This window comes from Mus caroli, unplaced genomic scaffold (assembly GCF_978045245.1).
Source record: "Mus caroli unplaced genomic scaffold, Mus_caroli_1 scaffold_18, whole genome shotgun sequence".
Lineage (NCBI taxonomy): Eukaryota > Metazoa > Chordata > Mammalia > Rodentia > Muridae > Mus > Mus caroli.
The window spans coordinates 55,427,268-55,444,506 of NW_028227273.1; the positions used below are offsets into that span (position 1 = coordinate 55,427,268).

The 17,239-nt window shown below is 38.2% G+C and overlaps 1 long non-coding RNA gene across 1 annotated transcript; it reads left to right on the top strand.

Moving 5' to 3' along the window:
- The first annotated feature begins 3,171 nt into the window (after nt 1–3,171).
- Nucleotides 3,172–16,232, top strand: LOC110312192 (uncharacterized). The gene is made up of 3 exons (XR_002380034.2): nt 3,172–3,242; nt 13,685–13,813; nt 16,090–16,232. It is a non-coding gene; the product is annotated as an uncharacterized LOC110312192 (long non-coding RNA).
- The last annotated feature ends 1,007 nt before the right edge of the window (nt 16,233–17,239 follow it).

Below are 17,239 nucleotides of genomic sequence, written 5' to 3' on the forward strand. Positions count from 1 at the left end.
AAAACTGACACATGTTCACTTGAAAAAAACTCTGCTATTTATTCATCCTTTTCTTTATCATTGATACCCAAAATCTCACATGTTTGATGGTTATTTTATTTATTTAAATTTCAAATATCCCTCTTCCAGGTTACACTTATGAATATTTCCTATTGCATTCCCCTCCCCCTGCTTCTATAAAGATGTTCCTCCACTCACCCACCCACTCCTTCCTCATCACTTGGGCATTACCCTATACTGGTCCATAGAGCCTTCATAAGCCAAGGGCCTCCCCACCCATTGATGACAGATAAGGCAATCCTTTGCTACATATGCAACTTGAGTCATAGGTCGCTTGACATATACTCTTTGGTTGGTGGTTTAGTCCTTGGGAGCGTTGGAATTTCTGGTTAGTTGATATTGTTGTTCTTCCTATGAGGTTACACACCCCTTCATCTCATTTAATCTTTCCTCTAGCTCCTTCATTGTGGTTGCATGCTCAGTCTGATGGTTGGTTGACTGCAAGCATTTGCATGGGGATTGGTCAGACTCTAGTATAGCCTCTCAGGAAACTGCTATATCAATCTTCGGTTAGCAAGCATCAGCATGTGTCTGAATTTGGTGTCTTCATATGAGATGGATTCCCAGGTGAGGAAGTCTCTCTTTGTCCTTTCCTTCAATCTCTGTTCCACTCTTTGTCGCTGCATTTTCTTTAGACATTAGAAATAATGGTTTAATATTTTTGAGATGGTGGGTGGCCACATCCCTCAACTAGGGTTGTGTCCAACCTCTGGATATGGCATCTACAGGTTCTCTCTCCTCTTAGTTGGGTGTTTCACCTAATATCATCCCTGTTGGATCCTGTAGCCATTTGATTTCCTGGCTTCCAGAACTTTTTGGTGGATACCCTCAGTTCTCCATCCTCCAATGCTACACACCACTGTTCGAATTCCTGAACCTTTGTACATTCCCCCCTCACTAATCCTACACCTAATCTTGGCCCCCTTTTCCCATCTCTCTGCCTTTTCCCTCCCAAGTTCCTCCCTCCCTCTACCTTCCATGATTATTTTGTTCCCCCTTGTTTGTAGAACCGAAGCAGTGACTGATCCATCTTGAAAACCAATACATGACTGCAAGCCCACTCATGACACTGCTAAGAATCTGGATATCTCAAAGACACAATATAGCAAATAATATAAATTTTAAAAAGTCATTGGAATGAATTGCAATGATATTCTGCAATACTCACAGATTGGTGCTTAGCCTATCATCAGAGACATTTTACCCAGGAACTGATTGAAACAGATGCACAGAATGTAAACAGATGCAGACAGCTATACTTTGCATAGAAGTTGGAGAATCTGTAGTGAAAAAAATCAATAACAAAAACAAACAAAAAAACAAACAAACAAAAAATGAATACTTTAGTGCCATAAGCAGGTTACATTTAATTGAGTTGTTTGACAAGAGGACACCATAGAAAATCTTACCTATACAAAATATTTCTAAATAGTCTCTCCAAAAACTGATGCCAAGGAGATATTGCTAAGGTTAACATGTACATATTTATTAAACATGGAGAGTTCAAGTTGGTGACTATCTAGAGTCTCTGGAATGAGCTTGTCCCTCTTGTTAGCCTGTAAGCCTATGTAAGCATTTTTTGGAGGCCAAATCTCCTCTAGCAGCACTTGTACAGAGAGGGCTGTGGAACTGCCCCAACTCCTGATGCACATGGAGGCTGAAAGGACCCTGTCCCAGCTCCTCCACTGCCCCTGTGCACTCATGTCTGGTCCCCAAGAGTGTAAATTTTGGGTCAGAAACTTTAGGGGTCCATTATGATACAATGTGGCCACTGGCTGTGTTTCCTGGAGGATGAAGATAATCTCCTTAGCTCTCAGAAGGTCTTCTACTGTTATGTTTCTAAAGGTGAAACTACAAAACATAATTCCTGAGTGAAACTCACTGTCAGAGTATCTTTATTTTGTCTAAAATGGGAAACTATAAGTGGGGTAGGAGGCAGAGAATATGGGAACAGGTCTGTTGGTAGGAAGCTGTTTCTAGTCATATGTTCACAGAGCTATTGCCAGGACAGCATCAAGACTATCCAGGCCAAGCTTGTCCCAGCTGTCAGAGGCCACTGGGAAAACCCTCCACGTGTCTACCTCCTGAATGAACACAGGAAAGTAGATGGGCTTGCTGCATGCCTATTTTGAGTCTCCAGGCAGCAGCAAAGCTGAACTTGCTGTACTCTGTATAGGCAGGAGGGCTTCTTCCTGAGAAATACAGGAATTTGTACAAACTTGTTCATTTCTCTAGAATGCACTCTGTCTTTCATCACATAGTAGGTGATTTCTTCTGTATCTTTCTTGTTAATGTGTCCTGAAAGAGGCACAAATTGTTTAGACATATTCCAACATCACAGTGACTTAAAAAAAATCACAGAAGAGAATCTCTGGTTGCTCCTGTGTGTAGCTACACTGATGATTTTGAAGAAAATATGTTAGAATACCAATGGCTCTCAGGCTTGTTACTGCAAAATTCAAGTAAGCAGAGAACAAGGGAGAAGTTTTAGTAACTGTAGCAAATAAGAGGATTGAATGGACCTTGTTTGAAAAGCAAAGTCTTCCTGGAACAGGGAACATGTACATATTTTCAGATATGCTATTGATATCATGAGGATGATCACTGAAGGAGGACTATTAAACACTGACAGTTTCAAGTCATGGATCCCATGCTGTTTAGACTTAAATGAGAAGAGGGCATGGGGAGAGAAATAAAGACTGGTTGACTGTGAGGTTCATGTCAATTAGAATGGAACTTTAACCCTGGCTGAGTAGAGAAACATGCTTAAGATTGCACTAGTGCTACACTGATCTGCATCACACTGTTAGTTCCCATTTTGTTCAATTATGCCCCCCTGTAAATCTGAGGCTAAACAAACTCTTCCTCCTACAAGTAGATCCTTGTCTGCATTTGATCACAGCCATGAGAATACTTAGCATTACAGTTGTTTGGGGCAAGAATGTGAAAGGAAATATATTTTTAAAATACTGTGGTGTTTTGAAGAGTGATCATTGGTCTCTTGCATGTGACATCATAATGAGACTTTCCAAGGAATGTTAGATACCAAACAATAGCAAGCTGCTGCCTAGGCTGGGTTTGTCCTTGTGCTTAAGAGAGGCAGTTGTTTGGTGGGAGAGCACTTGGACTCTGTTGTTTCCCACAAACTTGGCCTTTTTCCCAACTTGTTGGATCTGGATATAGTGAGTTATATTTGTTTTCTAGGTTTTCAGTTTGGACTTTTGGCATTTGTTGGTCATTTATTTTTTTATTTATTTACATCATTTGTTGTGTTTTAACTTATGTCTCTATGCTCCTTTTCTTCATTTCAGATGTTATTCCTTTTATCAAGTTCATTTACTTGTCCTGTTTGCCTTTGTTCTTGTCTATTTTACACATTTGGTGGTATATATTAACTGTACACAATGAGGAAATCATCTTGACTTCACATAACTGCTTCTACTGCCTTTGAATACTCTTTATCTGCTTTATTTCACGTCCCCACCCATTGGATGTGATAAGTACTTCTCATTTTACAAGGGTTCTGTCCCACTCATGACCTCTAGAAAAGAAAGTGTGACACTTGTGTTTGTGGATCTGGCATGTTTGTAATGACACATCCCTAGTTCCATGTGTTTTCCTGAAACAGGTATTCCACTCCAGATGTTGCCTCATGATGAAAAGAATTTGAAAGTGTGTCTTCCCTCAGTATTACAGACTACTGAAATTCTTGCCAATTCTTGCTGCTAGTTGTTAAGACTGCAATATTGTTTTGCAGTTTGTTATTTTGGCCCTTTGGATTCATGTTTGGTCTTACTTATTTCAGTTTGTACTGGCTGGTTTTGTGTGTCAACTTGACACAGCTGGAGTTATCACAGAGAAAGGAGCTTCAGTTGAGGAAATGCCTCCATGAGATCCAACTGTAAGGCATTTTCTCAATTAGTGATCAAGGGGGAAAGGCCCCTTGTGGGTGGGACCATCCCTGGGCTGGTAGTCTTGGGTTCTATAAGAGAGTAGGCTGAGCAAGCCAGGGGAGGCAAGCCAGTAAAGAACATCCCTCCATGGCCTCTGTATCAGCTCCTGCTCCCTGACCTGTCTGAGTTCCAGTCCTGACTTCCTTTGGTGATGAACAGCAGCATGGAAGTGTAAGCCTAATAAACCCTTTCCTCCCCAACTTGCTTCTTGGTCATGATGTTTGTGCAGGAATAGAAACCCTGACTAAGACAATATCCATGTTTATGTTTATATACACACTTATATTTTTACTTTCTTTGATTCTTCTCTCATTTAATACATCCTAACAGCATTCTCACCTCCCTCACTCCTCCCTGTTGTCTTACCTCCTCTGTCTTCCAAATTTAGACTTCCCATTTCCTTCAGAAAGTATCAGTCTTCCCAGAGATAGTGACCAAACATGGCACACTAGGTAAAAGATTTTATTAATAATGTTGGATTTTCTCTGAGGGTTAATTTGTACCTATATTATCACTTTCTTCATTAATTATGACCCATCATTTTTTTTCAAGACAGGGTTTCTCTGTGTAGCCCTGGCTGTCCTGGAATTTACCCTGTAGACCAGGCTGGTGTTGAACTCAGAAATCTGCTTGTCTCTGTCTCCCAAGTGCTGGGATTAATGGTGTGTAAAACACTGCCTGGCTATGAGCCAATTTTTATTTTGAAACACTAGTCTTATTTCCTTCATTACTTTTCCCTTGTATAAAATATATATATATATATTTATTTTTCACTTATTTACTTTACCTCCTGCTCACTGTCCCCTCCTGGTTACCCCCTCCCACAATCTTGCCTCGCACCATCTTCCTTTTTCCTTTGAGTGTGTAGTCTCCCAGGGTTCCCCCACCCTGCTGTATCAATTCTCTGCAGTCCTAGATGCATTCTCTCCCACTGAGGCCAGACAAAGCACCCCAGGCTAGAAGAATATATCTCATGTACAGGCAACAGCTTTTGGGATAGCCCCACTCAGGTTTTTCATGACCCCCATGAAGATCAAGCTGCACATTTCCTACATATGTAGGTGAGGTCTAGGTCCAACTACATATGTACTTTGGTTGGTGGTTCAGACTATGAGAGCCGCAAGGGTTCAGGTTCCTAGATTCTGTTGGTACTCCCTTGAAGTTCCTGTCCCACATTCTTCCATAAGAGTCCCAAAGCTCCATCCACTGCTGTGGATGTCTATATCTGTCTGAGTCAGCTGCTAGGTGGAGCCTCTCAGAGGACTACTCTACTAGAATCCTGTATAGCTTATTTACCCTCAATATGTATGGTATACATGATATGTATTAGTATTCTTAATATATTATGCGTTATACAATATGATATTTATGATAATTACTTATATCATTGTGTATAGTAATTTATTATAGGAAACTATAATTATACAATTTATGATTATAAATTATGATATATTATATGCTGAAATTGTAATAATCATAATTACAAAATAAGTATAAAATACTGCACTAAATTTATATTGCATTTAAGTATGTTACACATAAGCCATTTCACTTTAATCATTTACTTTACATCCCAATCTGCCTACTTTTCCTCCCAATACCCCCTCATATATATCTTCTCCCAATTCTGCTCCAGGTGTTGGGAACACACATGAAGACTAACCTGTATCTTTGTTACATATGTGTACTGGGAGTGGCAGACACCCAAGTCCAGCCCATATTCTCTCTTTGATTGGTTGTTCTAACTCTGAGAAACCCCAAGGCATGAATATCATGGACTTTGATCATTATCTCCTGAACATTCTAGGAAATGATTCTAAATTACAAAATCTTTACCTCATTGAGTATATCCATAGGGTTTTTGCCACTATAATTTCTTTTATGTATTTGGAGACAACTAAGACATGCAATGACTTTACCACATTGGTTACAGACACAGTGCTTCTTTTAGTATGTCTTCTTTCATGTATTTGAAGATTACTATAATATACAAAGGCTTTACCACAATGAGTACATTTAGAGGGTTTCCCTCCAGTATGTATTCTTTTATATATTTGAAGATTATTGTACAAGGAGTGATTGAATCAAAATGAAGACTCCAACATCTTCATACATATAAAAACATACATGCAAATATACATATGTACAAACAGACAGGCAGGCAGACCAATGGATGGGTAGACATCTACATATTCACCCACTGAATGGATGGAGCAAAGTTCCAACAAACAGGCTTGAAACATTTCACAATACACATATATACACATAAACACACACACACACACACACACACACACACACACACATATATATATATATATGCCTTGTGGGTAGACGGAACAAAGTTCCAACTTGCAGGCTCCAAGCATTTCACTCACACATGTATACACATATGTACTATTCACATTTACTCATATATACATATATACTTACATATATGCATACATACACAAGATAGTGGATGGAGCAAGTGCCAACAACCATACCTTCACATGTTCTACACATATACAAATATACAGATTTGATGGATTGAACAAAGTTCAAACATTATTGTTTCTCCCATAGCTTATATGTCCAAGCAAAATCTTTCAAGCAGTGTAATATTACAATGTGGTTATGTTTTAGCCTTCTTCTACTGCATGGCTATGAAAAAACAGTATATTCCTTAATACTTTATGAGGTAAAGGAAACAAATTACTCCCAAGACTCTCATAGCTTCATAAATAGGCAACTTGTTATAGATTAACAAGGAGTGAACTAGCAAAGTAGTTTTCTCAGCCAGTTTCCCATTATGACTGGCAGAAATCTGTGTGTACAAAGAAAGGATTAATTATTTTATTTATCTTTAAAATATAATTATTATAATTAAATAATATAAAATATATTAAATATATAATTTTTATCTTTAAAAGTAATCTTATAGGAGTCTTTCAAAAAGCACATACCTAAATTTTTATATAAAAAATCAGTCATATTAACTTAAATTCCTCAGAATGTATATCTGCAAACAGCAATTCTTATTAAATAATTTCAGGAAGATGAGGACAAAACTGGGTATAAGAAATCAGTCACCTATAATACTACCAGAAGATCCAGTAATACCCCTCCTGTGCATATAACCAGAAGAAGTTCCAACTGGTAATAAGAACACATGCTCTACAATGTTCATAGCAGCCTTATTTATAATAGCCAGAAGCTGGAAAGAACCCAGATGTCCCTCAACAGAGGAATGGATACAGAAAATGCGGTACATTACATAATGGAGTACTACTCAGCTATTAAAAACAATGGATTTATGAAATTCTTGGACAAATGGATGTATCTGGAGGATATCATCCTTAGTGAGGTAACCCAATCATGAAAGAAGTTATTAAATATGCACTCATTGATAAGTGCATATTAGCCCAGAAACATAGAGCAACCAAGATACAGTTTGCAAAACACAAGAAAATCAAGAAGAGGGAAGACCAATGGGTGGATACTTCATTCCTCCTTAGAATAGGGAACAAATAGCCATGAATGGAGTTATAGAGACAAAATTTGGAGCTAAGATGAAAGGATGGACTATCCAGAGACTACCCCACCCGAGATCTATCTCATAATCAGCCACCAAACCCAGACACTATTGCATATGCCAGAAAAATTTTGCAGAAGGGACCCTGTTATAGCTATATGAGGCTATGCTAGTGCCTGGCAAATACAGAAGGGGATGCTCACAGTCATCTATAAGATGGAACACAGGGCCCCCAATGGAGAAGCTAGAGGAAGCACACAAGGAGCTGAAGGGGTTTGCAATTCTGTAGGTTGAACAACAATATGAACTAACCAGTACCCCTAGAGCTTTTGTATCTAGCTGCATATGTAGCAGAAGATGGCCTAGTCGGTCATCACTGGAAAGAGAGGTCCCTTGGTATTGCAAACTTTATATGCCTGAGTACAGGGGAATGCCAGAGCCAAGAAGTGGGAGTGGGTGGTTAGCGGAGCAGGGTGGCAGGAGGGTTTAGGGAACTTTCGGGATAGAATTTGAAATGTATATAAAGAAAATATCTAATAAAAAATAAATAAATAAAAAGAAATCTGTCATCATCAGTCCAGCCTCAGTGGCAGTCACATCAGCCTGTGCTTCCATTGTTCTTGATCCCTCATCTTAAAAAGTCCCTGTCTGTCTATACTCTAAATTCTTCCCTACCATTATATATATATATATATATATATATATATATATATATATATATATATATATATATCAGAGCCAGCAGTAAAAACACCTTGCTTCACTAACAAATTTATTCTTCCAAATGCTTTTTAAGAGTAGTGGTCATTGCTGACAATTTCACATCTCTAAGTTCTTTCCTAGGGTGATGATTAAAGCATTAATCTGCCCCAGCATCAACTCCTAAAGGAGATCAACCATTACTATTGCAAGTGCCAATGATGCTGACCACTGAAGGGTTGAAAACCCTGTGAGCATTTTCATACACTTCTTAGATTAAGAGAGATATGAGGGCAAAAACAGACCAAAACTCTATAACAACAGGAAGTCCTCACACACCTGGTGCTCAAGGTCATGTCTCACCAAGGTGCAATGTGGCTGTGCTAATGAGTGGGCCATACTCCAGGAGTTCTAAAGTAATGTGTTATTCCTCCTTCACAGCCCTTGGCAATACTGAATGACAAAAACTAAACACTAGAAACTAAAAATAGAAATGGTGTAACTAACACAGGATTTTAGTTCAAATGGATCAAATAGATATCTAAAATATATTTCACCTGAATAAAAAATTATATACTTTATTTTCTTCATGGAACCTTACCCTAAATTGACCATGTACCTTCATTAAATAAGAACCATTGGCTATTACCAGATCACCATGGATTACCACTGGACTTCAACAAAAACAAAAACAACAGAATGTCTATAAACTCATGAATTCTCAACAGCTCTCTACTTAATGACCACTGGGTCAAAAAAGAGATAAAGAAATTAAAGACATTCTAAAAGTCGATGTTGACTTTTACAATATATCCAAACTTATGTAGAAACTGGAGAGATCCTATACTAGCAACTTAACAGCAAGCTTGAAAGTTCCAGAATTAAAAAGAAGCAAACACACACTAGAGGAGTAGACAGTAGAAAATAATTAAACTTAGGCTGAAATTAATCAATCAGAAGCAAAGAGAACAATACAAAAATCAACAAAACCAAGAGCTGGTTCTTTTAGAAAACCAACAAGATAGACAAACCCTTAGAAAAATAACATAAAATGCAGAGAGACAGTACTGAAATGTACAAAATTAGAAATTAAAAAGGAGACATAACCATGGATATTGTGGAAATTCAAAGAATCATTAGGTCTTACCTCAAAAATCTGTTCTCCACAAAATTAGAAGCTCTAAACAAAATGAATTATTCTGTAGATAGATTACACTAACCACAGTTAAATCAAGATAAGGTGAACTATGTAAATAGTGCTTTAACCCTTAAAGAAATACAGTCATTAAAAGTTTTCCAACCAAAAAAATAAAAAATAAAAAACAAAAAACAAAAACAAAACAAAAACAAAAACAAAAAACAATGCCAGATTGTTCGAGCACAGAATTCTACCAGAATTTGAAAGAAGAGTTAAGACCAATACTCCTCAATCTATTTCACAAAATAGACACAGAAGGAAAATTGCCAAGCTAATTCTATGAGGCCACTGTCACCCTTATATCTAAAGAACAAAGTGACTCAACAAAGAAAGAATTTTAGACCAATATATGTTATGAACATTGGTGGAAAAATACTCAGTAAAATGCTGGAAAACTGAATCCAAGAACATAGCAAAAACATCATCAACTATAATATAATAATCTTTATCCCAGAGATGTAGGAGTGGTTCAATATATGAAAATCCATCAAAGTAATCCAAAATATGAACAAACTAAACTAAAACAAACAAACAAACAAACAAAAAACAAACCCACATGATCATCGCAAATCCTGAAAAGCCTTTCACAAACATCTATCGCCTCTTCTTGTTAAAAGTCTTGGAGAGATCAAGGATGTAGTCACATACCTAATGCAATAAAGTCAGTAAGAGGAGAGAAAGTTAAAGCAATTCCACTAAAATGGAGGACAAGGCAAGGATGTCCACTCTCCCCATATCTTTTCAATATAGTACTGAAATTTCTAGCTAGATCAATCAGACAACCAAAGGAGATCAAGTGGATACATATTGGAAAAGAAGAACTCAATGTATCACTATTCACAGATAATAAGATAGTATACATAAGTGACACCAAACTTTTACCAGAGACCTCCTACAGCTGAAAAAAACTTCAGTCAAGTGGCTAGAAAAAAATTAAATCAAAATAATTAGTAGCCCTTCTTTATACAAACAGACTGAGGAAGAAATCAGGGAAACAATACCCTTTCCAATAGGCACATGTAATATTAAATACCTTGGTGTAACTCTAACCAAGCAAGTGAAAGGAATGTATGATAAGAACTGCAGGTCTCTGAAGAAAGATATTGTGGAACATATCAGAAGATAAAACGATCTTCCATGCACATGGATTGGTAGGATTAACATGGTAAAAATGGCCATCTTGCTGTCAGGTGTGATATCGGTGACAATGAGCCTGCATGACCGTATTGGCTGTGGGAGCAATGCCAACCTGAAACATGCATCTCTGGTGTTCTAGTGTACAGATGGTGTTGCACATTAGTCCTCAAATATAATCTTGGTAAAAATCGTTGGGATAGGGATAGAGGCCATCACTAGAGAAGGAAATGGCTTTGATGTCTATAAGGACAATCTATTTGGTCATGGACATTCAAACAGTCAATCCAGGCATAATGGGAGAAGGGGTGGAGGCTGAATGTTTTCATTGTTCTTTGGGCATTTTAGTTAACTCATAATGGTTAAGTTGTATCAGGAAATATTTGAGTAAGAAATGTTTTTGAGAATCCTGAAATTTTATTAAGTAAGACCATTGAAGGCATCAAGGAAAAGGAACACTCGGCCTGGGACACTAAGGATACGGATGTCCATAGAAAATTCAAAAGATAAGAAGGAGGAAAAAATATCTGGGTCTACAATAATAGTGAGCAATGGTGAGAGCCCCCTGGGAGGGGAGATCTCTATTAATGGAAAATTTGATAAACAAATAATCTTGGGGAATTTCCAACCCCTATAAGCCCATATAAAAAGTGCACAATCCAGTTATAATGATAATCTATAAGCATATATTGGAAATATTTAATGCCATACTGACTTATTCCCCAGCTATAAGATGCCTTGCTACCTGCTGTTTCTCCTGGCCACGTGATTTTGACTCATCATGGCTTCTTTCTCCTCTTGTTCAGTCGGGTCTCTTCTCTTTCTCATCCTCTTCTACCTCTCTACCTGCCCCAACTCTCAAACCTCCAGTCCCAACTTTCCATTCCACTGCCTAATCACAGCCTCTAGGCTTTATTGACCAGATAAACTGAGATCACATGAGTACATGATGGCATGCTAATCAGGGACACTCTCTTTTGAGGAAGCAGAGAAACATCAGAAGACAAACAGCATCAGGACAAACCACAATGGAAAACTGAAAGATATATAAAGAATTTGGAGCCTGTGATGTGGGTCCTTAAATTAGTGATTTGTCCTCCGTGGAAAGAGTGGAACATATTTATTTGACCTCCTGACATTGCATACCTAAGGAAATTAGGGTACAAAATCTAAGAGAGATAATTTGGGCTTGTAAAGGAGTTCTGGTGGAAACTACAAGAGGAATTAATATAGTGTTTGGAAAAAAGTTTAAAAAGCATTGTAGAAATGGATTACTTGGATGATCTTAAAAGAGAGATTTTGCAAACTTAGAAAAGTTAAAAATGATTAACATTACCCTGACCTGTTTAGCAACTTTATATTCTCATGATCATGCTATAACCACAAGTTTATTCCCAGATGACCTGTGATTTGGAACTTTTTCTGAGAATTAAATGTTAATGTATAATTTGCTTTACCAGACACTGTAGTGTGACTTTAGGTGTGCATTATGTTTTCTAGTGACACAGTTACATAGAATTTTACACAAAAAATAATGTACTTAAGGAAAATTATAAACAGGCTTTAGTTTATGTATTATTGTATTTAAAAAGGAGTCTAACCAATAAAAGACTAAGGTGAACTCAGAGACCAAACCTGAGAGAGATAGAGAGAGACCACCAGTTGTCTCTAATAGCAGTTCCAGTACAGGAATGAACCACCTGTTGGCTTGCACCTGCATCATTGCCTCAGACTCTGATTTCAAACCTAGCCAATCCTCCTATTCTTAAGAACCCCAAAATAACTGAAGCTGGTTGTTAGTATCTTACCAAACCAATTTACATATTCAGTGCAATTCCCTTCAGAATTCCAACACAATTCTTTACAGATCTTCAAAGAACATTTCTCCACTTCATATGGAAAAAAAAAAAACCTCAAAAACAAAATACAAAATACAAAACAGGATATTTAAAATCAATTCTGTATAATAAAAGAACTTTGGAGAGGTATTACTACCTCTGATTTTTACTATTGTACTACAGGAAAATAGTAATAAAAACTTTGTGCTATTGGAATACAGGCAGACAGGTTGATCAATGGAATCTAAACAAAGATCCTGAAATAAACCCCACAACTATGAACTTGATTTTTCACAAAGAATACAAAATCATACAATGCATAAAAAGGAAGTGTCTTCAACAAAATTTTCTGGTCTAACTGGAGATTTGGATGTAGAAGGATGCAAACAGATACTTATTCATCTCTCCACACAAAATTCAATTCCAAGTGTATCATAGACTGTACTATAAATCAAGATACATAAAATCAAATAGATGATAAACATGTAAAATAGCTTTGAATGCTTTGTTTGATTTCAAACCCTGGGACAAGGAGTGAGGTGCATATTTTGCATACTGAAGCTAAGCTAGCTTCCAGGTACTCCAGCATCCCTCAGTCCCTACCTGGGATAGCCTGCCCCTTACCCTGAACATTCCAGCCCATGGGGCTGGGCTTCCCCTCCCCCCAGAGGCTTTTCCCTATATAAGCTGGGCATTTTGTTCTCCCCATTCTCTCTTCTATTCTTTCTCTTCTCTCTCTATTCACATGTGCTTTCTCATCCCCTCACCTCTCACACCTTTCCCATGACAACTTCCTGGTCTTGATCATTGGGACAAGGAAACTCGTCTGACAATAGCTTCCAAATAAACCTTCCTTTATATAATCTAATAAAGTGGTTTAAATTGGATCATTTTACTGGTGAGAATATAACTTATCAATTGGTAAATGCCACAACATCCTGAATAGAACAACAATGGATAAGTGTCAGGAGCCATGGCTTTGTGGATATTTTCTAGCTTACACAAACAATCCTGAGAGAACGTTCGTGGTCATAACAGTAAGAATGGTTGTGGGTAAAGAGGACATTGTGACTGTCCAGGAGCTGAAGATTGCCACCTGACCTTCAGAGAGGTCCTGGGCTCTTCACCCCTCCCTTGGAGCATCCTCTTGTTTATGCTTATATTGCCACTCCTGAATAATTTTTTTCAGAGCTTTATCAGTATGATTGACTTGCTCTCATTGTTTGTGTCTCTTTCCCTCCCACTCTCTCACTCCCTTTCCCTGGATCCCCGCTGATTATCCCTGCAGGTCCGGGCAAACTGGAGCCCAACGTGTGCCTCTGGGTCTGGGGTCTGAGAGAAAATACTCTTCTCACTTATCCACTGCTTTGCCAAGAAGTGAGTGAAAGTTCGCACCACGTCGCCACTTGTTCAAGAGGTGAGTAAAAATTCACACTGGGTCACCTCTTAGTCAAGAGGTGAGTGAAGACCCACACTGAGCTGCCGCTTTGTCAAAAAGTGAGCAAAGGCTCACACTGGATCACTGCTTCTCCAAGAAGTAAATGAAAATGTGCACTGGATTGCTACTTCATTAGGAAGTGAGTGAAGATCCACATAAAGATCACTGCAGTGTCACTTGCACTGTGAGACTAATCTGAGAAAGGTAGGAAGAGTGGCTAGACTATGGGACAAGCATTAAGTAAACATGAATTGTTTTTAAAAGGGATCTCAAGGAATCCCTCAAGACATGAGGAATATGAATTAAGAAAATTTGTTCACAGTCAAGAGCTACTCCAGATAGGAAGAATAGTGTTTAAAATAAAATAAAATAAATAAAAAGAATAAAAAAAACCAAAACTACAGAAACAAAATAACAAATGTTAGAAAAATTCTTAGCTCAAGTACATTTGCTGTTCTTAATTCCCAGAAGTAGGAATAGTAAATACGTAAATGAAAGAAATAGATAAATTGAAGAGTAATTAGGAAAGTTAGAAAAGCAGGGCACTGGGGAACAACTATCAGGAGCTACCACTGTGCCTCCTCTCCCTACTCTGGCAGAATTCCCAGAAGAAGGAGATAAAGAATTAGCTTTGAACATGAGAGAGAAAGAGAATAGGTTTCAGAAAAGCAGTTATTCCCCTGTTCTGGACCTTTTAGCAAAAGAGAAGGAAAATAGAAATAAGCTATTTCAGAGCTCTCCTAGGGACAGGAGGAAATTGGGAGATGTCCTGCTTCCTCTCTGGCTCCTAAGGAGATATTCTCAATTTTGGTTAGAATATCTGGGTTCCTTTGAGACATCAAATTCTCTTCCCTCTCTGTCTATTGTCTGTCCTTCATGTACCAATTTGTCCATATGTCTGTCAATTTATGTTTGTTTTTGTTTTGTTGCTTGAATGATTGTTGTTCTGTGTTTCATGTTGAAAGAAAATGGTTAAAACTTTATCTGCTGGCTATCCATCCTTTGATTTAGTTTAATTTGTTAGAAAGGCAGTCTCAGTTTGCACAGCAGAAACTGATAAGTTACACTGCACAGTAGCTGGGAGTCAAGTACAGCTAGAAAAGCCCTGTTAGAGGCTGATTATCTATGCAAGCAGCTCTTAAAGTGGCCAACAGCTTCTTGCTTGTCACAGAAAGTTAGCTTAAAATTTGTAACTCAGAGTTGGAGTTATTCTAAACAACACATGGCATGAGCCAACCCAGGAAAATAGGTCTTTAGAGATACTTCTAAATTGGGATAATATTTTGTGTAATTATTATTCTAGAAACTAGATTTATAAAGGATAGAATTTAAAACAATGTCTCTCCAATGATGTATGAAAAGCTGCACTGTCATGCATTCATATATAAGAGCTGGCAGCCAATCTTCATAATGTTAAAGTGATGATTTTGGTATTGATTTTAAAGAGAATATATTGTTTAAAATTGGGTTTTGCTTTCCAAAAGTTATAAATATATTCTAAAATTCCAGAAGAAACTTAAAAAATATGGTTAAAATTGCCAGTGTTCCATTGACTGCAGTTTGCAGTTTGATCGCAAGCTCAGGATTTTTAATTCACCCATATATTGTAATTAAGACGATTATAAGAGTTTATCTTATGAGGACACTAATGCAGTTCCCTGCAGCCATCTGGCCATACAAAGCAAAAACAGACTTATCTGGATATATTCATCTCTGTGCAGAAAGTGGACCCTCATACAATCAGTTTGGCTGTGGTTGCTGCCTTGCAGGGGACTAAAGTATAAGCAATGCTTCCAGCACTAAGGTTATAAGGAATGTTTTAAGTATAAATCATCTTAAGAAATAGTGTCCAAAAATAGGAGGCATAAACAGACAATCAAATTGTTTATGAATGAATAGAAATCGGGGACTGGCAAGGTTGGGTGCCATCTCTAGGACGTGTCAGAGATTTAGGATGGGTGAGGCTACCCAGTAGTCTATGGGGGTGACTTCAGCTGAGATTCCTAGCAATGGGGATATGGATACTAAAATGGTCACTTTCTGTAGCTAGGCAGCACCCAGAGTGGAGTGAAAAGAATGCCAATCCACCCTCAAATCTTCTGACCCATAGTTTGTTCTGTCTACAAGAAATGCAGTGACAGAGATGCAGCAGAGACAAAGAAAATGGCCCCACAATAACTGGCCCAACTTGAGACGTGTTCCATGGGCAAGCACCAAATCATGACACAATTTATGATATTTTCTTATGCTTGCAGACATACAACTAGCATAATTGTTCCCCCAAGGGCTTCACCAAGCAGCAGACTGAAACAGATGAAGATACCCATATCCAAATATTGGATGGAGCTTGGCAAGTATTACTGAAAAGTTGAGGGGAGAATTGAGGAAACCAAAGGGGATAGGAATTTCACAGGAAGAACAATACAGTCAAATAACCTGGACCCTTGTGGAATCTCAGAGGCTGGACCATCAACTAAAGAACCTACATGGACTGAACTTTGCCTCAGTGCACACATGTAGCAGAGGTGCAACTTAGTCTTTAAGGGGGCTCCCCTGAAACTATTGCCTGTCTGTGGATCCTGTAATGGGACTGTATTTTCAGGCCACAGTGGAAGATAATGAATCTAATCTTGCAGAGACTTGATGTGTCAGGATGAGGGTACACCCAAAGGAGATCTCCACCTTCTAAGAGAAGAAGGTAAGAGGAAATAATGGGAGGGACTGTGTACGCTTGGGGGCCTAGAAAAGGGTGGCAGCTGAGCAGCATTCAGAATGTTAAATGAATACATAAACCTCTGGCACTGGGGTTGGGTTATGACATCATGACATTTACAGGAAAATAGATGATACTAGAAAAGAATCACCCCAAGAGGAGAAATCAAGACCTAGAAAAAATATGGTAGGCATTCACCTATAAATAATACAACTAATAGGTCAATGATATTCTAGCTAAACTCTACAGATCCGGAGAGGATACAGGAAAAGAGAAGGCCTATAAGGGGGAAGCATGGATCTCCCTAGAAAGAAAAAATAGAATAGATTCTGTGGGTGAGTAAGAGTGACTGAGGACAGGCGTGGAGGATCAGCTGGGGAGATGGAGGGAGACAGTGGACTTCAGAGAGAACCAGCTGGATTTAGGTGGCACTTGGGGTTAATGTAGAAACTTAGTGCACTAGTAAATTCCTAGAATCTTCAGTGTGACCTTTGTGAGGACTCATTCTAATGAAGAATATAGAGTCTGACCTGGTAATCCTTTGTAGCCAAGCAGGAATTCAGTGGTGAGAATAGGTTACATTCAGCTGAGCTGTTTTCTGAATCGGTCAAATGGACATCCCTAAAGGAGTCTGGTTGATGGTAGGAAAAGAGTATAAACACTGGTGTGGGGAGGTCTTGCACAAGCTATGT